Below are 27,042 nucleotides of genomic sequence, written 5' to 3'. Positions count from 1 at the left end.
CTTGAAATGGGGCCTTTCTCTATGATAATGGGATTCTTATTTCAGAGTAGAAAGATGTTAGCTATCAGTGTCAGGGCAAAAGAAAAAAACATGGTTCATTTAACATATTTAGGCTGGAGCAGAAGTTAACCTTAATGCTCTGGTTTAGCAACGTTCTTTACTCAGAATAAAACGGCAGATGGTAACATTGCTTAATGGGTAATGTTATGTTTTTCCCATTCTGGTAACTCTAGTCTAATAAATTTTAATGGATCTTTATTGAGAGTCGATTGAATGCCTGGCAATGTAACATACCTGCTCCTATGATATCTCCTCATACCCTTTCTCCTGGGAAGGGGATAAAAGCAAAAGGTATCATTAAAATGTATTCATTTTGGTGCTCACTCATGGAAGAGGATGGTGGGGCCTGCCAGGGTCCAGCATGGATGAGGACTACTTAGGGATATCTGCCTAGTGGGGTGACAAGACAGTCAACGGCCAGCAAGAGGATAATTATGGAGAGAGACGATGATGCAGAGGTTCTGCAATAATGCCTACATAAATTTTCTACCCAAGATTTTACAATGGAACACTCCATCTTTAACACTCTGAGGAGGTATTTGTAGGCAGGAGAGTCTCCAGAGAATTTTATATAGCTCTTATCTGAGAAGGACACTGCCATGGCCCAGACTGTGCACCTGCTGGGTGAGTGATTCACTCAGACAGGTGTTGAGTGAGCGCAGGTTCAGAAAACTGTGGAAAATCACTTGAAGAATTTATTGATCAAACATTTTGACCCCTGAAAAACAGATTCCATTTTTACTGAAGAAGATACCCCAGCTTGGCTTGAACAAATAATTGCACATACCACATGGAGAGATCTTTTTTACACATTGGTTGAAGCCTATCCAGACTGTTTGATGCTTAAATTTACTGTTAAGTTTATTTCCGATGCAGGGTACCACGGAGAGATTACCAGCATACCCACAGCTTGCCCACAATTAGAAGTATTTTCTAGAGTGTCACATACCTCTCTATCTATACTTTTAGATGGAGGAAAAGAAAACCTTGAAAAAAATCTCCCTGTGTTTGCCAAAATGGTTTGCCACAGGGAACACACATACCTGTTTGCCCAAGTGATGATGTCATAGCCAGACCAAGAAGAACAAGAGGCTCCACCAAGTGCAGGATTGCTCAGAAAGTTCAGTGCTTTGCTTCGGAGAAAGGTCGTACCACAAGTCAGATCACTCTAGGGTTAGGCACAGTTGCTAACTCACCCAGGATTGTCAGGCCCTCGGGGCTATGCTATTCAAAGGAGCCCTGAGTCATGCCAACATCATAATCTCATTCAAGATGTTCACAAGCATGGACCCTCCTCCTGTTAAAATCATCAGGTGCTGGCCTTCTTGGATCTGTTTTTGCAGACACTCTTTAAAACAGGGGCCAGGATCAACCAGGACCACAAACACAAGTGTATCCTCATCTTGGCATACACAGCAAGTGTGGCTGAGACCTGGAAGAAGAACAAGCAAGTGAGCATCAATAGAGACGGGCTGAAGTCGACATCAAATGCTATTAACACTGTTCACAATTTGTGTTGCAACAAGAACAAAGAGGCCTCCGAACTATTGGCAGAGTTGAGTACACTTTATCACTTTGTTAGGTTTCACTGGTGACAAGGGTTAAGTGGGTGGATTGGACTGTATCAGAACCCAGGTACTTTCAACTGCAGACTGACCACACCCTTGTACACCTGCCCTTGCTGGATGAGATAAGCACCTGCCACCAGCTCCTGTACCCCCAAGTCCTGCAGCTGCTTCTCACATTCTTTGAGAAGGAGCACTCTCAGCTAGACATGATAGAGTGGCTTGAGTTGAAGAAGACCCTGTAGGAAAACATGGTTAATCTGCTGACTTGAGGTTATGCACTTCCTATTGTCAGTTATACCCAACAGTGTCTGGAGAAGCTGGACACTGACATTGTGCAGTTTTTCCTCCAAATCTTGGAAAACAACAGCATTGCAGGCTCCATTAAAGCAGATGACCATGACCCCATGGTGGAATTTTAAGCTCACTTATAGCTAACTTCATCATGGTGAACTAATTTAGAGCATCCCCCAAAGCTGAAGCAGGATATTCCAGAATAGTCGTGGAAAAACTCTTTCAAGAAGCTGTTTAAAGAGGCTCAGTCAGCACCTTGGAAATGGACTCTGGTGGGAGGAGGTAGATAACATTTTTTAAAAAAGGAAAAATGTTAGCACTATAAGCAAAAAACTGGTAGCATAAATGGTCTTCTCTCTTTGTTGTAAATCCAGTGCTGCTCTAAATCCTTTTTACAGTATTCATTTTCCTCAATATAGGAACTAGCTCATGTTACCTCTCAGGATGGATCCAAGTTTCAGCCCTAGGGGTGGTAGGAATTCAGAAACAGAGACACTCACTTGCTTGACTTATAAGAACAGGTGTCAAAATGAATTAATTTCAATGCTGATTCTCAACTTTTCTCAAAAGAATCAAATTAGTGAATTGATGTTTTATTGTAATTTTTTAAACTCACCATCAGAAAATTTAAAAATACTTTCTGCTGGGTTTTAAGGCATTGATTCTGATGTTATATTGTTCTTACATAGAAATAAATCACTCTCAGGTTTTAAAAAATGCATTCATTTAACATATGACTGTTGAGTACTATTTGTTGAGAGCTAAATGCCAGGAATCCAGGAGTTAAAAAGCTACACATGGGCCCTGCCCGACAAGAAGCATAAAGCTAGTGGTAAAAATGCTCACTTTTTCTAGTCCACTTTCATTAGCCTTAAACCATGGATGTGAAGAAATCTCCCCGATTCCAGAACTGCAGAGTTTCTTCTCTTTTAGAAACCTTCCTATTTTAATTGTTATTCCTGATTAGGACATATTTCTCCTACAACTCAAGGTTTCCTGGATGAGTACAGAATCTAAAGTTCAGAGGAAAAAAAAAACAAGAAGTGTCCAGTAAGGAAGACAAGTACATAAAAAAAATTATTTTGATGCAGAAAATTCTTTTAAAATAGGTCAATATACAAAAAGCTATGGGAGAAACAAAGGAATGGATAAGAATAATTCTTCTTGTGATTATGGAAAATTGTGAACTTTTTAAACAAAAAAAGGTGAAGCTAGAAACATATCAAGATAGAGATGATAGAGATAGAGATAGAACATTGAGAGAGAAACAGAGAGAGGGAGAGAGAGGCATATACATATATCTATTTATACATATATATAGAGAGAGATAGAGACAAAGAGAAGCAAAGGCACATATTAAAATCTAATTTTAAAGCCTGAGAGTTGGAATCAGTTCCAATAATGGAAATGATTTTGGAGTAGAGAGAAAGATTCCAGAAATATTTGTAAGCAGAATTGTATAAATTTGGTAACTGACTGAGTGCTGAGGAATAATAAATTACATATGAACATCTTGCAAAAAATGGTGGATGGTGGTGTCATTTACTTTGAAAGGGAATTGGACGTAAAAAGTGAAAAGCTGCATGCACTTTTTAAAAACAAATGATGAGACTTCAATTAGTGATATGAATGAAGCAGGTCTGGTTAAGACCAGGGCAAGCCAGGCCAAAGGGTAAAGGTTGAAACTGATTGTGTTTTAAAACTTCAACATCCATATGAGACCAAGGGAAGAGCTATCTATTTGGTACAGGATCTAAATTTTCTAAACGGTACAACTCTACAGTTGATTTGTTCAAACACCACAATTGCATGGAACTTTGAATAGGAAGTGAGATACGGTAGGTTAGTATAGGCTGGAGTGAAATAGTGACACATCCCAGAGTAATTTGGGCAGATAATAAAAAATATATTTACAGCCTCCCCCTCCCCAGCCCCGAGGATCTGGGGGAAGGTGTGGATGTGTTGGACATCCTCACCTGCACTGGTGTTGATGTTGTCACAAACGCTGGGACTGGTGGTTTGATGTGCTGAGCCCTCCATCATGGGACTTGCCCTTATGAAGCTTGTTACTGCAAAGGAGAGTCTAAACTTGCATATAATTGTGACTAAGAGTCTCCCCCTGAGTACCTCTTTGTTGTTCAGATGTGGCCCTCTCTCTAACTGAGCCATCTTGACAGGCAAACTCGCTGCCCTCCCCCCTACATGGGACCCGACTCCCAGGGTTGTAAATCTTCCTGGCAATGCAGAATATGACTCCCAGGGATGAATGTGGACCCGGCATCATGGGACTGAGAGTATCTTCTTGACCAAAAGGGGAATGCAAAATGAGATGAAATAGTTTCAGTGGCTGAGAGATTTCAAGTGGAGTCGAGAGGTCACTCTGGTGGACATTCTTATGCACTATATAGATAACACCTCTTAGGTTTTAATGTATTGGAGTAGCTAGAAGTAAATACCTGAAACTACCAAACTCCAACCCAGCAGTCTGGACTCCTGAAGACAATTATATAATAATGTAGATTACAAGGGGTGACAGTTTGATTGTGAAGACTTTGTGGATCACACCCCCTTTATCTAGTGTATGGATGAGTAGAAAAATGGGGATAAAAACTGAAGGACAAATGGGGTGGGATGGGGGGATGATTTGGGTGTTCTTTTTTCACTTTTATTTTTTATTCTTGTTCTGGTTCTTTCTGATGTAAGGAAAATGTTCAGAGATAGATTGTGGTGATGAATGCATAACTATGGTATCATACTGTGGACAGTGGATTGTATACCATGGATGATTGTATGGTGTGTGAATGTATTTCGATAAAACTGAATTTAATAAAAAAAATGATGAAATGGGGAAAGCTGGAGAAAAATATGTGATAACTTGATATGTAGATATAGATACAATTATATTGGATTGAGTTTGAGGTATTTGATTCAGTATTCCTAGGCTGCTAGCAGTTTTCTACCCCAATATTATCCCCACTGGCCCACTCTCAAGCAATTCATTCACTGGACAAAATTAGTCAATATTGCACCTTAGTGGTTAGTATAATTACATGAGGTTACTTTGTAAAAAAAAAAGAAAAATCTACTTATAAATAACTGAGAATTATTTTGCATTTTTGCTGAAAGAGGACATAGAATGATTTATTTCATAGAGCGTATAGCAGTAATTACAAGCCCCCTATAGTTAAGGACACAATAAAATGAGAAAAAGATATGTTAGATGCTTCATTTTCAGAAGCAGGGACATCTGTCTTTTAAAATTGGAGTCATTTTAACAGAGGTGTATACCTTGCTGAAGTTATTTTGAATTAGTCTCAAAGGGGTATTTTACTCTGAATACCTTATGCTTTATTCACATTAATTTTCCTTTTCATTCACTTGTTTCTTCATAGATATTTTACCACTATAATAAGTAAAAGGAGGAGTCTATGAATTGATATGCCTATGTTTTATTCTAGTTGCATAACGTCCATAATCTCAAGATATAACTATGAGTTTAATACTTTATACTTAATACTTTGTATTTTAATTATCTCATTCAGAATTTATAGGAGTAGAAGTTAAGATCCTTGATCTTCTTAGAAATCATTTTCTGGAAGTGGTTATTGCAATGATTGGAGTCAGGGATATCAAGCAGAGTATAAAAGTAGATGGTCTGGATGGAGAGGGGATTGTCTAAAATACCCTATTTACTAATTGCTCAAGTAAACATGAATTATGAATTTTTCAAATACTGCTACAAGTAAAATTTTCCAGCTTAAAAAAGACCCAAGGGAAACAAAACAATTGATATTCTTAATGCTCTGTATATTTTAGATTTCCCTTCTTAAGGAAAAAGTAATGTCCAAGCCACAAATGTATAATAAGGAATTATCACAGTTTGATCTAAAAAATGTAAGTTACTTAAGTATACGTACATCAAAAGTGTTCTGTGTATCTAAATAACATACTGTGTATAATTCAACTATCTACGTATTTAACACTCATAACCAAATTCAAATTAATTAGGATAAGTACCATTATCACCATATTTTGAATGAGAAAAGACATTCCAAAATTAAGAAATTTTTGCAGAAAAAAATGTATTTTCTTAGAAAAAGGAAAATTGAGTACAGATCTTATGAATCCAAGTTCCATGCCCTTTCCCCTAATTAATAAATCATTTAGGTGATCAATGATATTTCTGAATAGTTAGAAATAATCTCATCCTTATGTCCTTTGAAATATAGCTATACTTTAAACAATAAAATGACATTGAAAAATATATTTGCAGATTGAAAATGGAGTTCATGGTAAGTTCTGGGGTGTTGCTTTTAAAATCTAGGTTCATTCACTAAATTTTTTTCACAAGGTGGCATACCTTGTGACTTTACTCTGTCGATTGATTAAATAAATCAAATTCTGAAGATACTAAACTATATACATGAATTAGTTAAATTATTATGGTGGAAAATCATTGTATTCTAGTGACCAAGATATTGTCTCTTCCATGCACATCACATCTTCTCCTATCTGAAAGGTTATATTATTAACGAGAAATGACATACTGAGCATGGGCTCAGAGAAGAGAAAGATTGGAACTTTGGGGGCACATTTCACTCAGGACCATCCTAGTCCCACAACAGAATAATTATCCCCCTACAACCCAACAATCTCATGTATCCTAGATTCAATTTCCTGATCAGTGTTTGATAAGCACAACCAATACTGTCTTTTGACATTTTGCTTCTTACGTAATAGGATATCTCCCTTATGTGTAAACGATGTATCTCCACAAGGAGACTACTTCATTAGACTCTTTCTCATTATCTTAAAATCACATTAAAATCCTGTGATTTTGCCAAAGTTACACTGATTGGGTCATGCCATATACAAATATATGTGAACTCTTGATTTAGTCCTAATTGTAACCAAAGCATTTGCTGTGTGTGGATTTTACAAATTTATGTCTGATAACATGTGTGCTTTGTTTCCAAAATGCCACCAACAATTATTTAAATCTACATTTTTAAGCATTGCTAACACGCATTTGATGTTTAAAAAAAGGTAAGAGTACCATGCTATTGTCAAACTTACAATACTGCAGAAATTGATGATCACAATAAAAATATTATTTGAAAATATATATTTCCCTAAATTGCTGGGTAGAAGAAATAATGAAGGAAAGAGAAAGAAATAAGGAAAATATTGGGAAATTATGTCTGCAAATTACATTACACAATATAAATTGGTGTAAATTTCACGCAGAAAGGATCTTTACATATTGACACTTGCCACAACAGCCTTTGGTATTTCTTAATTTTGTACAAGATACCTTTATCTGCTTTTCACATTCAGGTTATTTATCTCAAAAATATGTATATTTCCTTTAGGAATATTCTTAGATTTAGAAATCAGCGTAATGGTGCTTGGCCCCAGATCACACACCCAGGAATGACTAAAAGCTCTGCACCGTCTAATGTTGCTAATGTTGAAGATACAAAGTATATCTGCTCCGCCCCCTTGCAATTTGTGCCTTACTATTGTTTGAGGAATTTGTGTGGATCCTTAGAAGATGCTGTCTATATATCACAACAAAAGACTTAAACCCTCTTTTGTATGTAATACTTAAAAATAGTAGGATTTATTTCAAGAGTAGCCAAAAGACACAGGATATTTACAAAGGAGCATCTTTAGTATTGTTTTTGCCAGTGTTAACAGCCCCTTTACCTCAACATTACCAAGCATTGCCAAGTAGCAGATTTACAAGGATTAGGAAATGAACATATTTGTTGCCAGAATATGCTGATTTCATGCTTGATGAATAAAAAAGTTTGATGGAGATCCATGACTATTAAAGAAAAGCTCTTATAAATTAGAAACATAATCTGCAAAGGGATTAGAACAGGTCATTTAGAAAGGCTTCTTGGCACTTGTAAATATATGCAGCACACAATGTGTTGGCATCTGTTTGGAAAATAGATTCCTTGGCATCCAGGCCTCCTGTTGTTAAGCTTTCCTGATATTATACATCCCCAGTTATGAGTATGGTTATTCAAAGAAGTCAAAACATGAAAATGACTTGCAAGTCACCATTTGGGACCAATATAGCAGGAAAACTGACATTACAAGCACAGCCAAATTAGTATTTTCTGTCTAATGGTTTTGGTTTTAAAACAAAATTTGCTTAATATGGGCATGTAGGCAATATATAAAAATAAACTATAAATTAATTCTGATTACAAATGCTTTTTAGTAAAGGAGATTAAATTACAATCATGCTGTTCTGAGAGCCATTTCAAAGTTCCATAGTGTGCCAAATCTGCAAATAACTAGGTCACATTTTCATATATATGATAGGTGATATTCAGGGTCATTTCTCTACTAATATTAATGATGATGGATCACCAGCCAAGAAAATAGAGAAAGAGAACAATAGAAAAATGGAACGGGTATTCAAAAACATACATCCACTACACCCATACCACCCATTCATTTTAGGAAGTAAATTCTGTAACTTCAGGCCATTTAGTTCCAGTAGTCCACAACAATCAGTTCACAACAACTACTTTTTTTTTTACATCATACCATTATGAAAAATCATATGCTGACCCTACTTTAATTATGCTAATTCTGATATGGTAACAAACATCATCAGGCAGCAATGAAGACTTCAACTAATTAAGTCCTTTTTCTTTGAATCAAGTAAGGTCACTTCTGTGAATTAGAGAATGATCAAATAAGCACTGTTTTCAAAAATACATGTTTAATTATCTCACATAAAAAATGTCTGGAGCTATATAATTCTATGGATTTTTTCTATGGCTCAGTGATGTCCTCAAGACTCAAACACTTTTCCACTCCACAGTCCCCAGAGTATTGAGTTTCCCCCATTACATGGCACCTCATTTTCCTAGTTAAGACTGTAGCAGTTCAAGGCATTTCATATACTAAGTACTGGAATGGGCTCCTTGTTGCACAGCTTCAAACATCACGCTTCATATACCTACTTTCTAAACTGGAAGAAAGGGGATGGAGCTAAAAGTTTTATTTGGTTGTTTTGTTTTCCCCCTGCCCTTATATGTGCTTACATTTCTCTTGAAGGAAATGTTTTCTGAAAAAACGAGAATAGCCTTTTCTTTTTGCCTCAAAAGCCAACATTAATTCATCACTGAATATATACATAGTGTATATATTTCCAACAGAAATCACATAATACCTACAGTCACATTGGTCTTGGAAATTCCTCTAATTTCAAGGAACAGAGCTCTTTTTTAACAGTATGCAAAAGTACCTTTTTTGGGTATTTCAATGGTAAAGTAAAAGTTCTTGAGCAAATGTATTCGTCTTTGGATTCAACACACACACACACACACACACACACACACACACATGCTCCACTAAGCAAAATAAGTTTAGTGAATTCTTTTGCACTACTAATAAACATGAATTCCATTAAAGGATAATTATGGCAGCCCCAAAGTATCCTAGTAAACCCTCACATTAGGTTCGATTACTCTAAATTTAGGAAATTACTCAGAATTATTTTTTTACCTTGAAACCTATTTCTAAATGCTCAAAAAATATAATCAGCCACTGTTTTCCAAAATAATTATTTCATATCTGTTCTCCAACAGTTCCCTTTATTAAGGCCTAAAACATATTTACTTATAATTTATTCCCTGCCTACTTCTACAAATAATTTTAGGAAACATAAAACCTATATATACAAAACATTACTTAAAGAAAATAAAAATTCAAAGCTATATGGAGCTTGTAGGTTAAGGTGTAAGTGTATCTTCCTCCCTCAATAATTACATAACAAAAAATAAGTGGAACAATAAGAACAACAAAGAGAAAGAATAAAAGTGCCCAGTCAAATGGCATAAACTTTGAAAGACAAAAATAAAAACTTCAGGTATGTATCGAAGCAGCTCCTGATCTCATGCTCTCTCAGAAGCCATGTTGTGAAGTGACAAAATTACTCATAATTGTCACCATGCCTTCAAATCTACAGAAAAGTGGATCCACTGGGAATTCTTATATGTTCTCTCAACTGCAGGGCATTAGTAGAATGGCTGACTGGGAGAGGCACTTGAAACTGGATATTAGTACTCTTAGACAGAAATAAAGATTGTAGGGCTCCATATTAAATTGGGGAGGATATCAACAATCCAAAGACTACATACCATTAATAGTAGCCCCACTAGAAAGCAACCCCAGTAACTGAATAAACTCTCATATAAATTGCATAACTCAATCTAAAAAGGCAGAACTAATGAGGTCCATACTTAGTCATAGATGAGTTCTCCTGAAACCTCTCCCCAGTTTTCCTCCAGGCTACATAAAAGTGGATAGAAAATTATGTATGTAGCTATCAAATTTCATGTATCCCAGAGGTAAAAATTAGCCAATCTGACATCCAGTGAAAGAACTCAAGAAGCCATCTACTCTGTGCTACTCAACGTGTGGTCAGTAGACTGAAGTCATGTCTGTCACGGGACAACATGAGAAAGATACAGAAATGAGGAACAAGCATTTAGGAATTTTGTTAGAAATTTGACATTGCTGAGATATCCAAAAACTTCGTAGTGGACTCATCTCATTTAACAGGGTATACATAAGTTCAAGTGATGTCAAATATGTGGTTTTTCACATGTGGTGTGATCTGTATATTATTCATGCATGAAGTACCAGATATCATCCTGAGGTGAATTAGAAATAAAAGTGTAAAGGAGAAACAACTGGTCTTTAACATAGATGGTTGAGAAACATTGACCTCCCTCGATCAGTACATGGCAGGGCTTTTCAAATTTAAGCAAATATAGTATAAAATGGCTTCACAAGTATGCAATTCTACTCTAAAAATGAATAATATAATATTCAATGGACAGATGAAGCACCAAGCATGTAGCAAGATTTGGAGTGAGGAAAACAACTACTTGAAAGAATGTCTTCTATATTAAAAACTATATGTGAATTTAATAAAAAAACTAACTAGATAATAAAAAGGCCAAATAACATGAAAACATATATTTTACAGCCAAAGAAATCAACTGAAGATCAAAACAGTATTGTTACAGAATAACTTGTAAATTTCAATAAAATATTAACAAGAACGAAAATTAAACTGCCAACAGAGGGGAATGACAAAGTATAATCATAATGAATACAGACGAAAAATACAAAGAGGTCAATGCAATTAAAGAGTAAATAAAGGTCTAGAAGACAGATTATCAACCAAAATAATAACAGCATCCCTAAAGAAGAATACCAAATCTAAGGAGATAAAATGTATTCAAATATTTAAAAGAAGAGATTTTATTTATAACAAAAGAAGAGCTGATTCTGAGAGTAGAAAGGACAAAACATTTTACACCAATTAATTACAAAGCAATAAAAACAAAGACATTTCTTGATTATGCCATTAAAATTTAAAGGTAAAGAGATTTTTTAAGCCTGCAGGCAGAAAAAACATAAATTTCCTTAAGAGGGAAAAATTCAGACTGATTTGCTGCATCAAAGCAACATTTTAAATGAAAAGGCAAAAAGCCATTCTCTTCTACATCTTAGTGAAATTATACTCCAACAATATTATACTGAGACAAAGTGTTATTTAAGAACCAAGTGATTGATCAACATCCTCCAGTAAAATGTATTTCAGTTCCTCTTGGGGAGGAGGGTTAATCTTGCTAATTAAAAAGTTTTCAAATTAAATAACTCAATAATGGCTACATCATGTTATAAAGAGAGGGGGTGACTATTGAACTTATTTAAATAAGAACAAAGGTTAAACAATTTGGGGAAGTATAATACAAATATTATAACTAAATGTTAATTATATACTATAATTGTAAAATAACAAAAATATTTTAAAATTGAGAGATGGAAGAAAGTAGGATAATGCTAATTTCTTCATCTTCCAAATCAGTGAATTAAGAGATAACTATTTAAATTTTAAATAAGAAATTGTAATTATTCAATTTCAAATTTGTCCCAACCTTAGTACAGGCTTCTCAACATCTGCACTATTAATGTTTTGATAATCCTTTGTTTTGGGGATTATCCTGTGGAAGATAGAATGTTTAGCAGCATTGCAGACTTTTACCCACTAGAAACCAGTAATAATCCTCCCACCCCCATTGTGACACCAAAAATGTTTCCAGACATGGCCAAATGTCCTCAGGGTAGTGTTCTGGTTAGCTAGAGCTGCCGTTATACAAAATACCAGAAATGGATTGGCTTTTACAAAGGAGGTTTATTTGGCTACAAATTTACAGTCCTAAGTCCACAAAAGTGTCCAAACTAAGGCATCAACAAGAGGATACCTTCACTGAAGAATGGCTGATTGCAACTGGAACACCTCTGTCAGCTGGGAAGGCACATAGCCGGCATCTGCTGATCTTTTGCTCCCAGGCTGAGTTTCAAAATGGTGTTCTCTGGGCCTCTCTTAGCTTCTCTGGAGAAAAATCTGGGCTAGCATCTCCAAATGTCTCCAAGCATCTGCTTTCAATGGCCATCTCCAAAATGTCTCTCTCAGCTGCTCTTGGGGCATTTTGTCCTCTCTTATCTCCAAATGTCCTTCTGTCTGCAACTCCAAGCATCTCTAAGCATCTCTAAGGGTCTCTCAGTGCTAGCAACATCTGTGTCTGCTCCTTTTAAAGGACTCAAGTAAACTAATCAAGACCCATGCTGAATGGGCAGGGCCACACCTCCATGGAAATAATCTAATCAAAATATAACCTATAGTTGGGTGAGTCACATCTCCATGAGAACAACCTAATCCAAATATCCCACACAACTGGATTAAAACATGGCTTTTGGGGGTCATAATATATCCAAACCAGCACAGGGTGGCAGCACCATTCCCACTCCATTGAAAGTCACTGCCTCAGAAGTATCATTTAAGAAGCTTGTCTTGTGATTGGGGCTGGGGAGGAGGAGGCAGTTATCTGAAAAGAAGCAATTCTCCTAAGTTCATTTTTTTCTTTTTCTTTTTAATTTTACTTTTAAATAAATTCATATTCAATACTTTCTGTATTTGGCCTGTAATTATGTGGGTTTTTTTTTGTTCTTTGTGTCCAAGTTTGTATTAATAATTTCCAAAATTGTCAGTAGGAATAAGATTGTATTCAGAATTATGACCATTATGCTTTCTAAAACTAAACAAATTTATTTCTAAACATGCTGGATGACAAATAAAGGAGAAAATATGAATATGATTAATTACATAAATCTCATTATCTTAGTAAGGGAGCAAAAGGACATTTACAAATTCCCCAATAATCTTTAAGTAAGTTGGTTAAATATCAGATAAGATTAAAATTCATGTAAATAATAGTTCATATCAAACAACCAGTTTGTTTAGATGTTCAACTCAGACAAATGCATATTTAGGAATTGCCTCAGAGTGTCTGGCCATTAGGTTTATTGATTTGGTCTCAAAATAGCATTGATTATTTTTGCTGTGTATTTCAGCATCTGCTGTTTAGATACTGGTATAATTGCTTTATAGTTCCTATACCATGAGGTCAGTTAATGCTCTGATTTTGTTTACTGCCTTAACCAAAGGGCTAATAATCTCCTGGTACATAGTAAATGTTTAATAAATGTAAATGTGGTGCAATCACCCAGGTGAGCTGTAATATGTTATTTTTAACTCTGATTATCCAATCAATTCCAAGTTCTCTATTATACAGCAATGTGCTAATAAATTTCTAACAATTTTCAGAAGCGTTAAGCATCAAGTCACTTGAAAACAGTCTTGATTAGGTGATTTCCTTTAGTTTTCTGTTCTAAAGAAGCACATATGCTTAAGCTTCACTATTTCAATTCTCAAATCCTGGGAATTTATCCAAATGTAAAATGGTATATTAAACTGCACCTACAGAAGGATGAAGGCATCTTTATTTAAAAATTGTATGAGAAAATTTTGACACATCTTCTCTCTGTTCCCTTCCCTCCTTTTCTCCCTCACTTTCTGTAACACATGAAATTCTGTTAAAATGTGGGAACCCCACCATCTCCACAAAGCTGAAATCCATATTTAATTAGCCCAGTTTCAATAATGTTTTTCATTTGGAGCATGAGAATACAATTCCTTGAAGGATGGGGGCTCAGCAACAGTATGGGATAGAGATTCTTAAACCTGGATCAGGTTTATAATATTCCCTAAATATGGTTTTGTTTTTAGAATCATTTCAGGCATTACAGTTGATCATGTTTATGAGTACTCAGGGACTTTTAAGTATGCAAATTATTTAGCTGACACATATACAAACTAATGAAATTTTACGAAATATAAAGCAATCGTTATAAGGAGCTAGTATATATTTAGTATGTATATTCACAGCATTTATTTTACGTATTCTATTAATTATATTTTAATTATAATAAGATTAACTTGTTTTATACAGTAATTTTAAAAGTGAGGCTTTCCCACTGTGTGTTATGTGAGAAACAAAAAACTATTTCTTTTATAGCCTTCGTTATTTCTCCTTTTATAACTACAGTTTTCTCTATATGTTTATTAACATTTCTCTTGTTACTTACAGATGCTAAGGTAGTTCAATGTTCTGAAAAAGTATGTTTGCAATCATTACATTTGTATGAATAAATATAAAATACATGTAGTTAATGAAAAAGAGAGTAACGTAAATTATAGCCTATTTTTGCATTAAAATAATGCCTTTAGCCTGCAGGTGAAAATCCAGATGCACTGAATCACTGGATCAAAGACTGAAAAATATTGCACACCATCATTAGGGGATGAAGGAAGTGTGCAGTCCCATTCTTGGTCTCTCTCTGCTCATTCATTGACTTGCCTGGAAATAGACTCCAAGAAGAATAAATGGCAGCTTTGGCAAAGATTCTGTAATCCAGAAGTGACACATACCTTTATTAATATGTTTTGGACTTTTTGTGAACTGTTATTTAGATATCAGGCTATTAATGCTTGAAAACAGCTAAGTAGCTCAATCCATGTGTCGCATTGTTATATCTTGTGATACTCTTATGATAGCAGAGATAGTTATGATTAACTGTCTTCCCATTTCCTACCTCAATTTCTTCCTATTCTTTATGTTTCAATGTTGTTTACATTATCATTTTGCTTAACTCCACAGTCAGGATTCATATTATTATGATTATGTAAAGTAATCTCACTGCTGAAACCAGTAGCATAGTAAAATTACATTAACTTTCTTGCTCGAATTTTTATATTTCCTATAAAAATTACTTCATTGGTTTTTGTTTTGCATGCACCTATTTCTGTATTGTTCAAAAGTACAAGCAGAATTGCCACATACTTATTATATAGTGTTTCAAAATGGACACTCATTCAAATTTACTATCCATTCCTTTTTTTGGCAGGACTAAAGCACATACTTCAATGCTGTTTTTATTTTCCCTTTTAATTTAATTAGAGAAGTGTTAGTTTAGGTTTATAGAAGAATCATGCAGAAAATAAGAAAATACACAGTTCTCATATATGCCTCTCCTCCTCAAAGTTTCCCCCATATTAGCACTTTACATTAGTTTGGTACTTTGATTACAACTGATGAACTAATATTATAATTATACTGTTAACTGTAGTCCATAGTATGGGTCAGTTTGTGTTGTAGAGTTCTATAGGTTTTTTTACATTATTTTTCTGGTAACACGAGTTATATTTGGATCACTTCTTGGAAAGAATTCATTTCCATAGATGCCCATCTCCTGGCTCCAACTAGATGAATCTAGTTGAATCCTTCAGGCAAACTTTAGGAACTTCCTGTCATTATTCTCCTAGGTTAAATCCTCTGGTTCCTAGATTTCATGTCATGTCTTCCTATTCTTTGTTTGCTAAGCATATATTACATTAACTCCTAAGACTGGGTGACCGGAAGGTAAATTGGTCAGATTGTTAAAGGTCTTAAAATGTCTTTTCTCCCGCCTCACAATTGACTGGTAGTTTAACGTCACATATAATGCAAAGAAGATATAATCTTAGGAAAACTAATTTTACCTCAGCATTATGAAATCCTTGCTCTAATTTATTCTTGCTCTTTAGTGTTGTTGAGAAGTGATATCATTTTGATACCAACTGAGCTGTCCCAAATATCAGTATCTCTAGCTCATTATGTAGAAGGACTCAGTTTTTTCTTAAGAATTGTCCTCAAATGTTATAACTTTATTGTAATTAGGACTCATGGAATTTTGGGAACAAGACAAGGAAAGGATTTTACAATTCAATAGGAGACTTTGACTTGATCCTTACTTTTCTACTCAATTCCCACTCTACTTTGCCCAGTAACCCCAATTTACTGTTTTTTACCTTTGATGAGTACAAATTTAATTATTCTTTGGTCTCCTTCAGAAGTGGATGAATGGTAGTTGAAAGTATAAGCAAAATGGATGAATGGGGTCCTTGTCTCTTTTCAATTTTAGCTGATGAATTTAAGTTAATGTAAAACAATTTCTAATTTGCAATATTTTTCCCCAAAATGGAATTTTTCCAATGCTTTAACAAAATTTAGTTTAGCACTTTAACAAAAATTAATTTCTGGTTCATATTAAGATTTCATGTTGTTCTGGCTTCCTTTGGCGAAATCCCATCTCAACCTAAATAGGAACAAATAAAACTTAAATACAAAGGATACATTTATTTGTAATGGAAGAAATCTGAATATTCTAAAACATGGAAATAGTTCATTACAATTTGAAATCTTCACAAGAAGATTTACCCTGGTCCCTGATTAGGTATGTATTAGATGATCATTTAACAATATATAAATATATAGACCAAAAATATAAAGAAATATTCCTGGATACTTTAATTATCTTGCTATGTTTGGTCCATGGGTCACACCTAGGAAGATAAACTGATTTAAAAGTCAATGTGGGTGCAGGGGGCTAGGAAGATAGCAGATTAGGACAGAAAGGGCAAAAAAACACCTCCATGAAAAACACTAGACAAAAGACAGAAAGTACTCCAGAACACCAGTTCTAGAGATGCACTGGCTGGACAAGGTCTGCTAAATCTACAGGGACCATGTACTGGTGAAACCAAGAGTCTGCGTTCTCAAATGAGTGAGTGAACCTTCTGGAGAACTGGCAGAGACGCTGCGGTAGGGAGAAACCAGGGACTGGCACTTGGAGACGGCTTAGTTTAAAAACCCAAAAGCGGCTGTGGATCCGGCAGTGAGAGCTGTGCAGTCCAGCATGGCAGGAAGTGCTTCCCACAACCTGTGCACACACCTCAGTATGTAGCATGGACAATCGCCTTTCTCACACTTGCAGCTAATTGTCCCAGAGCTAGGAAGGCGGAGGTCTGTGAAAGGGGGAAATTACCATGCCCCATACAGCCATCTTTTCAGTGGGCTGGGAATGCCCCTACACGGTGCTGCGGCCCAGAGCTATGCCACACAGTTTAGCACGGCAGGAAGTACTTCCCACAACCCATGCACACTCCTCAGTATCTGGCATGGATATAGCCTTTCACATACCCACAGTTAATTGTCCTGGAGCTAGGAAGGCAGAGGTCTGCTGAAGGGGGAATTTACCATGCCACATACAGCCATCCTCTCAGTGGGCTGGGAACGTCCCTGCAGGGCACAGAGGCCCAGAGCTACCCTTGGGGACTGCGCTCACCTGTGACATAGCACAGTCTTCCCTCAGCGGAGGCCTTAGGAGGGCATGACTTGGAATAGGGACCTGCACAGAAGTTCCAGGGACCATACACCAATACCAGGAACTTGTGGGTCTGTGGCAGAGACAGACTGTGGGGAAACTGAACCAAAGGTTTGGATTACTGCAACAGCTTTAAGTCTCCAGAAACACCTGGGAGATTTGATTATTAAAGCCACCTTCCCTTCCTAACAGCTCAGACACACCTCCCACATTCAGGGCAGATAGCACAACTACACATGGAAATTTGATGCACCAATTGGACCCCCACAAGACTCAGCCCCCCACTCACCACAAAGACAAAGTTGAGGAGAACTGGCTTGAGAGGAATAGGTGGCTCACAGGTACCACCTGGGGGCTAGTCAGAGAAACTGCACTCCACCAAGCTGTAGCTCTGATAAAATTAGAGATAATTGTTCAAATAAGCCTGCATATCCTAAAAGAACCCTATCAAGTAAAGCAAATGCCAAGAGGCCAAAAACAACAGAAAATTTTAAAGCATATAAAGAAACCAGAAGATATGGATAACTCAAACCCAAACACCCAAATCAAAAGATGAGAGGAGACACAGTACTTGGAGCAATTAATCAAAGAACTAGTGAACAATGAGATCATGGCACAGGATATAAAGGGCATGAAGAAGAACCTAGAAGACCATAAAGAACAATTTGCAAGAGTAAATAAAAAAATAGATGATCTTAGGGAAATAAACTGTTGATCAAATTAAAAAGATTCTGGATACTCACAGTCCTGGATTAGAGGAAGCTGAGCAGTGAGTCAGTGAGCTTGAAGAGGACAGAATGGAAAGTGAAAGAAGAAAAGAAAGAATGGGGAGAGAAGAACCTAAGATAGCAACTAGGTGAGACGGCAAAAAAACAACTCCGTGAAAAATACTAGATAAAAGCCAGAAAGTGACCCAGAACACCAGTTCCAGTGATGCATCAGCTGGACAAGGTCTGCTAAATCCACAGGGACTGTGAACTAGGTGAAACCCAGAGTCTGCATTCTGAAATAAGTGAGTAAGCCACTGAATATACAGCAGCCATGCTGCAATGTGGGGAAACCAAGGGTTGGCATTTGCAGGCGGACTAGTTCTTTTTTAAAAAAAAAACAAAAGCAGCTGCAGATATGGCAGCAAGAACCACACAGTGAAGTGCAGCAGGAACGGGCTGTGTGAACGCCTCAATATCTGGCGTGGAAGATAGCCTTTCGCACACCTGCTGCTAATTATCTTAGAGTGAGGAAGGCAGAGGTGAGCCAAAAGGGGAAAAAACCACACCCCTTGCAGTCATCTTCCCAGTGGGCTGGGAACACTTCTGCCCAGCACTGGAGCCTCAGCCCAGAGCCGCACGAAGAAACCCAGTGTGACGGGGGCTGTTTCCAGCAGCATGCGCACATGCCACAGTGTCGGGTGTGCACAATAGCCTTTCGCACACCCACAGCTAACTGTCCCAGCACTGGGAAGGCAGAGCTGTATGAAAAGGGGGAAACTGGCATGCCCAATATAGCCATCCTTTCAGCAGGCTGGGAACACACCTACACGGCCCGGTAGCCCAGAACTTCCCTTGAGGGATGGCACACACTTGTGACATAGCACAACCTTCTCTCAGCAGAGGCCTTAGAAGGGCACAGCTTGGAAGAGGGACCCACTCAGAAATCCCAAGGACCATATGCCAATACAAAAGACTTGTGGGTCAGTGGCAGAGACAATCTGTGGTGAGACTGAAATGAAGGTTTACATTCTTGCAACAGCCTTAAATCTCCAGGAATACCTAGGAAGTTTGATTATTAAAGCTGCCCTCCCACCCTAACCACTCAGACACACATCCCACATTCTGTATGGACAGCACCAACACACCCAAACTTGGTGCACCAATTGAACCCCACAAGAATCAGACTCCCACACACCACAAAGACAAAGTTGGGGAGAACTGACTTGAGGGGAATAGATGACTCGCAGACACCATCTGCTGGTTAGTTAGAGAAAGTGTTCACCACCAACCTGTAGATCTGACAAATTAGAGATTCCTCTTTGAATAATCCTACATATCCTAAAAGAACCCTATCAAGTAAAGCAAATGCCAAGAGGCCAAAAACGACAGAAAATTTTAAAGCATATGATAAAACCAGACGATACAGATAACACAAACCCAAACACCTAAATCAAAAGACCAGAGGAGACACAGTACTTGGAGCAATTAGTCAAAGAACTAAAGACAAAAATGAGAGTATGTCATACAATATAAAGGACATAAAGAAGAGCATGGCACAGGATATAAAGGACATGAAGAAGAACCTAGAAGAGTATAAAGAAGAAATTGAAAGAGTAAATCAAAAAACAAATGATCTTATGGAAATAAAAGAAACTGTTGACCAAATTAAAAAGATTCTGGATACACACAGTACAAGACTAGTGGAAGCTGAACAATGAATCAGCGACCTCGAAGATGACAGAACGGAAAACAAAAGAACGAAAGAAAGAATGGGGGAAAAAAAAGAAAAAATTGAAATGGACCTTAGGGTTTTGATAGACAAAATAAAATGTCCAAATACAAGACTCATTGGTGTCCCAGAAGGGCGAGAGAAAGGTAAGGGTCTAAAAAGTGTATTCAAAGAAATTGCTGGGGAAAACTTCCCAAACCTTCTGCACAATATAAATACACAAAACATAAATTCCCAGCAAACTCCAAATAGAATAAATCCAAATAAACCTACTCCAAGACATATTCTGATCAGACTGTCAAATACTGAAGAGAAGGACCAAGTTCTGAAAGCAGCAAGAGAAAATCAATTCACCACAAACAAAGGAAACAGCATAAGACTAAGTAGTGACTACTCAGCAACCACCATGGAGGCGAGAAGGCAGTGGCATGACATATTTAAAATCCTGAGAGAGAAAAATTTCCAACCAAGAATTCTTTATCCAGCAAAGATCTCCTTCAAATTTGAGGGAGAGCTTATGTTTTTCACAGACAAACAAATGCTGAGAGATTTTGCTAATAAAAGACCTGCCCTATTTCAGATACTAAAGGGAGCCCTACAGAGAAACAAAAAAAGGAGAGAGAGAGAGATGGAGAAAGGTTCAGTACTAAAGAGATTCAATATTGATTCAATAAAGGACATTAAGAAAGAGAGGGGAAAAATATATCTGACAAACAAACCAAAGGATAGGATGGCTGCTTCAAGAAATGCCTTCACAGTAATAACATCGAACATAAATGGATTAAACTCCCCAATTAAAAGATATAGATTGGCAGAATGGATTAAAAAATATGAACCATCAATATGTTGCGTACAAGAGACTCATCTTAGACACAGGGACACAAAGAAATTGAAAGTGAAAGGATGGAAAAAAAATATTGCATGCAAGCTACAGCCAAAAGAAAGCAGGAGTAGCACTATTAATCTCAAATGAAACAGACTTTAAATGCAAGGATGTTAGGAGAGACAAAGAAGGCCACTACATACTAATAAAGGCGGCAATTCAACAAGAAGAAATAACAATCTTAAATGTTTATGCACCCAATCATGGTGCCACAAAATACATGAGACAAACACTGGCAAAAACTAAAGGATGCAATGGATGTTTCCACAATAATTGTGGGCGACTTCAACACATCACTCTCTCCTATAGATAGATCAACCAGACAGAAGACCAATCAGGAAACTGAAAACCTAAACAATCTGAAAAATGAATTTGATTTAACAGACATACATAGAACATGACATCCCAAATTACCAAGATATGCATTCTTCTCTAGTGATCATGGAATTTTTCCAGAATAGACCATATGCTGGGATATAAAAAAAAGCTCAATAAATTTAAAAAATTGAAATTATTCAAAGCACATTCTCTGACCCCAATGGAATACATTTAGAAGTCAATAACCATCAGTGACTTAGAAAATTCACAAACACCTAGAGGTTAAACAACATACTCCTAAAATAAATGGTTTATAATGTAGAATATAGGGGAACTAGCAATAGAGAGCAATTAATGAAGGGGGGGAATGATAACCCAATAAGAATAGATAAGCTATCACAGGTTAATTTCACATTCTGGGAATGCCCAGGAATGACTTTGGTTTGTTAATTTCTGATGGGTATGGTAGGAACAAGTTCACAGAAATGTTGCTGTATTAGGTTATTTTCTTGGGGTACAGTAGGAACATGTTGGAAGCAGAGTAGTTATTTTAGGTTGGTTGCCTTTTTCTTACTCCCTTGTTATGTTGAAATGCTTTTTTATTGTACATCTTTTTAAAAAAATTTTTGATATACTTAATTTTTAAAAAAAAGTTAATTAAGAGTTAATGACAATCAGTGCAATATATGATGCTGGAGTGGATCTAAGAATGGAGAAGAAAAGCTCAAAGGGGGCATAAGGAAAAACTGGAACACAGAATTTAAGCTTTATATCCATATTAATTTTCTTGAATTAACTGCAGTTAAGTTAATGACATAAGTGATTATCCTTGTTCGTAGGAAATGTACATGGAAGCGTTATGAGTTCAAGGATTATGATATATGCAACCTGCTCTCAAATGTTCAGAAGATGATAAATGGTTAGTTAGATAATTGATAGAAAGATACAGTTGAAAGAAAGAGGGGGGAGAGAGATGGAGGGAGAGAGGACAGAAGGAAGGAAGGAAGGAAAGAAAGGGAACGAAAAGTATTGCAAAGGTAGCAAAATGGTAGATGTGGATATCTGGGGGTGGGGGGTGTTGGAGTTCTCTATATGGGGTTTGTATTGTATTTGCAACTGTCCTATATGTTTGAAATTATTTCAAAATAAAAATTTAAAAAAAAGAAAGAATGGGGAAAGAATTGAGATGGATTTCAGACATAATGGACAACATAAAATACACAAATATAACAATCAGAAGGGGAAGAGAAAGGTAAAGTTCTAGGAAGAGCATTCAAAGAAATTGTTGGAAAAAACTTCCCAAACCTTCTAAACAACATAAATTCACAAATCATAGATGCCCAATGAACTCCAAACAGAATAAATCCAAATAAACACACTCCAAGACATATTCCAATCAGATTTTCAAATGCTGAAAAGAAGGAGCAAGTTCTGAAAGCAACATGAGAGAAGCAATTCATTACTTACAAGGGAAGCAGCATAAGACTAAGCAGTGACTACTCAGCAGCCACCATGGAGGCAATAAGGCAGTGGCATGACATATTTAAAATTATGAAAGAGAAAAATTGCCAAACTAGAATTCTTTGTCCAGTAAAGCTCTCCTTCAAATTTGAAGGAGAGCTTAAAATTTTCACAAGCAAATGATGAGAGAAAATGCTAACAAGAGACCTGCCCTACTTGAGATACTAAATGGAGCCCTAATGACAGAGAAACAAAGAAAGTAGAGAGAGTATGGAGAAAGGTTCAGAACTAAAGAGATTTAGTAATGGTGCATTAAAAAACATTAAGAGAGAGAGGTGAAAAATATATCTGATGAACATACACCAAAGGATAGGATGGCTGATTCAAGAAATGCCTTCACAATAATAACATTGAATGTAAATGGATTAAACTCCCCTATTAAAAGACACAGATTGGCAGAATGGATTAAAAACTGTGATCCATCAATATGCTGCATATAAGAGACTCATCTTAGACATAGGGTCACAAAGAAATTGAAAGTGAAAGGATGGAAAAAAATATTGCATGCAAGCTACAGCTAAAAGAAAGCAGGAGTAGCAATCTTAATCTCAGATAAAATAGACTTTAAATGCAAGGATGTTAGGAGAGACAAAGAAGGCCACTACATACTAATAAAAGGGGCAATTCAACAAGAAGAAATAAGAATCATAAATTTTTATGCACCCAATCAAGGTGCACAAACATTGGCAAAACTAAAGGAAGCAATAGATGTTTCCACAATAATTGTGGGAGACTTCAATACATCACTCTCTCCTACAGATAAATCAATCAGACAGAAGACCAATAAGGAAATTGAAAACCTAAACAATCTGATAAATGAATTTGATTTAACAGACATATATAGAACATGACATCCCAAATCACCAGGATACACATTCTTTTCTAGTGCTCATGGAACTTTCTCCAGAATAGATCATATGCTGGGACATAAAACAAGCCTCAATAAATTAAAAAAAAAAAATGAAATTATTCAAAGCACATTCTCTGATCACAATGGAGTACAGTTAGAAGCCAATGACTATCAGAGACTTAGAAAATTCACAAATAAATGGAAGTTAAACAACACACTCCTAAACAATTTAAACAATTTAACACAAAAATGTGTTAAAGAAGAAATAGCGAGAGGAATTGCTAAATATATAGAGATGAATGAAAATGAGAACACAACATACCAAAACCTATAGGATGCAGCAAAAGTGGTACTGAGGGGGAAATTTATAGCTTTAAATGCATATATTGAAAAGGAAGAAAGAGCTAAAATTGAAGAACTAATGGAGCAACTGAAGAAGCTAGAAAATGAACAGCAAAATAATCCTAAATCAAATAGAAGAAAAGTAATAACAAGGGTTAAAGCAGAAATAAATGACAGAGAACAACAACAACAAAAAAGAGAGAATAAAAAAACCCAAAAGTTGGTTCTATAAGATCAACAAGATTGACAAGTCTCCAAGCTAGACTGACAAAATTAAAAAGAGAGAAGACCCAAATAAACAAAATAATGAATGAGAGAGGCAACATTACTGCAGATCCTAAAGAAATTTTAAAAATTATAAGAGGATACTATGAACAACTGTATGCCAACAAATTAGATAATGTAGAGGAAATGGACAATTTCCTGCAAACACATGAACAACCCAGACTGACCAGAGAAGAAATAGAAGACCTCAACCAACCCATCACAAGCAAAGAGATCCAATCACTCATCAAAATGCTTCCCACAAATAAATGCCTAGGGCCAGATGGCTTCACAGGGGACTTCTACCAACTTTCCAAAAATAACTGACACCAATCTTACTTAAACTCTTTCAAAACATTGAAGAAAATGGAACACTACCTAACAAATTCTTATGAAGCGAACATCACTCTAATACCAAAACCAGGTAAAGATGCTATAAGAAAGGAAAACTATAGGCTAACCTCCCTATTTAATATAGATGCAAAAATTCTCAACACAATACTTACAAATCAAATCCAAAGAAACATTAAAAAAATCATACACCATGACCAAGTGGGGTTCATCCCAGGCATGCAAGGATGTTTCAACATAAGAAAATCAATGTATTACAACACATTAACAAATCAAAAGGGAAAAACCAAATAATTACCTCAATAGATGCTGAAAAAGCATTCAAAAAAATTCAACATCCTATCTCTTGATAAAAACCCTTCAAAAGGTAGGAATTGAAGGGAACTTCCTCAATATGATAAAGAGCATATATGAAAAACCCACAGCCAGCATAGTACTCAATGGCGAGAGACTGAAGGCCTTCCTTCTAAGATCAGGAATGAGACAAGGATGCCCACTGTCACCACTGTTAATCAACATTGTGCTAGAAGTGCTAGCCAGGGCAGTCCAGCAAGACAAAGAAATAAAAGGCATCCGTATTGGAAAGTTAGAAGTAAAACTGTCATTATTTGCAGATGATATGATCTCTAGAAAACCCTGAGAAATTGATGACACAGCTACTAGAGCTAATGAACAAATTTAGCAAAGTAGCAAGATACAAGATCAATGCACATAAGTCAGTAATGTTCCTATACACTAGAAATCACCTAACTGAAGAGACACTCAGGAAAAAGGTTCCATTTTCAATAGCAACTAAAAAAATCAAGTACCTAGGAATAAACTTAAACAAATATGTAAAAGACCTATACAAGGAAAACTACATAACTTTACTAAAAGAAATAGAAAGGGACCTAAAAAGATGGAAAAATATTCCATGTTCATGGATAGGAAGGCTAAATATCATTAAGATGCCAATTCTACCCAAACTCATCTACAAATTTAATGCAATCCCTATCAAAATCTCAACAATCTACTTTGCAGACTTGGAAAAGCTAGTTATCAAATTTATTTGGAAAGAGAAGATGCCTCGAATTGCTAAAAACATTCTAAAAAAGAAAAACGAAGCAGGAGGACTTACACTCACTAACTTTGAAGCTTATTATAGAGCCACAGTAGTCACAACAGCATGCTACTGGCAAGAAGATATTGATTAATGGAATCAAATTGAGAATTCAGGGATAGACCCCTGAAATTGATCTTTGATAAGGCCCCCGAAGTCACTAAACTGGGACATAACAGTCTTTTCAACAAATGAGCCTGGGAGAGCTGGATATCCATATCCAAAAGAATGAAAGAGGACCCCTACCTCACACCCTATACAAAAATTAACTCAAATGGGTTAAAGACCTCAACATAAGAGACAGTACCATAAAACTCCTGGAAGATAATGTAGGGAAACATCTTCAAGACCTTGTATTAGGCAGTCACTTCCTAGACCTTACACCCAAAGCACAAGCAACAAAAGAAAAAATAGATAAATGGGAACTCCTCAAACTTAGAAGTTTCCGTACCTCAAAAGAATTTGTCAACCATGTGAAGAGGCAGCCAACTCAATGGGAAAAAATATTTGGAAACCATGTATCTGACAAGACTGATACCTTGCATACATAAAGAAATCCTACAACTCAATCACAGTAATACAGACAGCCCAATTATAAAATGGGCAAGAGATATGAAAAGACATTTCTCTGAGGAGGAAATACAGATGCAAAAAAACACATGAAAAAATGTTCAGCTTCAATAGCTATTCGAGAGATGTAAATTAAGACCACAGTGAGATACCATCTCACACCAATTAGAATGGCTGCCATTAAACAAACAGATAACTACAAATGCTGGAGAGGATGTGGAGAAATTGAACTCTTACTCATGTTGGTGAGACTACAAAATGGTTCAACCACTCTGGGAGACAGTCTGACAGTTCCTTAGAAAACTAGATACAGAGTTACCCTTCAATCCAGCAATTTCACTTCTTGGTATATACCCGGAAGATCTGAAAGCAGTGACACGAACAGATATCTGTATGCCAATGTTCATAGCAGCAATAGTCACAATTGCCAAGAGATGGAAACAACCCAAATGTTCTTCAACAGATGACTGGATAAACAAAATGTGGTATATACGCACAATGGAATACTACGCGGCAGTAAGAAGGAACATTGTCGTGAAACATATGACAACATGGATGAACCTTGAAGACAGAATGCTGAGTGAAATAAGCAAGGCACAAAAAAGAGAAACATTATGTTACCATTAATGTGAACACTGAAAAATGTAAAATAAATGACTTATAATGTAGAATGTAGGGGACCTAGTGATAGTATCAAATAGTGAAGGGGGAATGATAGTCTAATATGAACAGGTAAGTTCTCATGGGTAAATTTAACATTCTGGGAATGCTCAGGAATGACTATGGTTAGTTTATTTCTGGTGGGTATTTAGGAACAAGTTCACAGAATTGTTATCTT

The 27,042-nt window shown here is 36.3% G+C and overlaps 1 pseudogene; it reads left to right on the top strand.

Moving 5' to 3' along the window:
- The first annotated feature begins 412 nt into the window (after positions 1-412).
- Positions 413-2,082, top strand: LOC119505517 (annotated as a pseudogene).
- The last annotated feature ends 24,960 nt before the right edge of the window (positions 2,083-27,042 follow it).

This window comes from Choloepus didactylus, chromosome 10 (genome assembly GCF_015220235.1).
Source record: "Choloepus didactylus isolate mChoDid1 chromosome 10, mChoDid1.pri, whole genome shotgun sequence".
Classification (NCBI taxonomy): Eukaryota; Metazoa; Chordata; class Mammalia; order Pilosa; family Megalonychidae; genus Choloepus; species Choloepus didactylus.
This window is presented reverse-complemented; position numbering and strand designations above follow the sequence as displayed.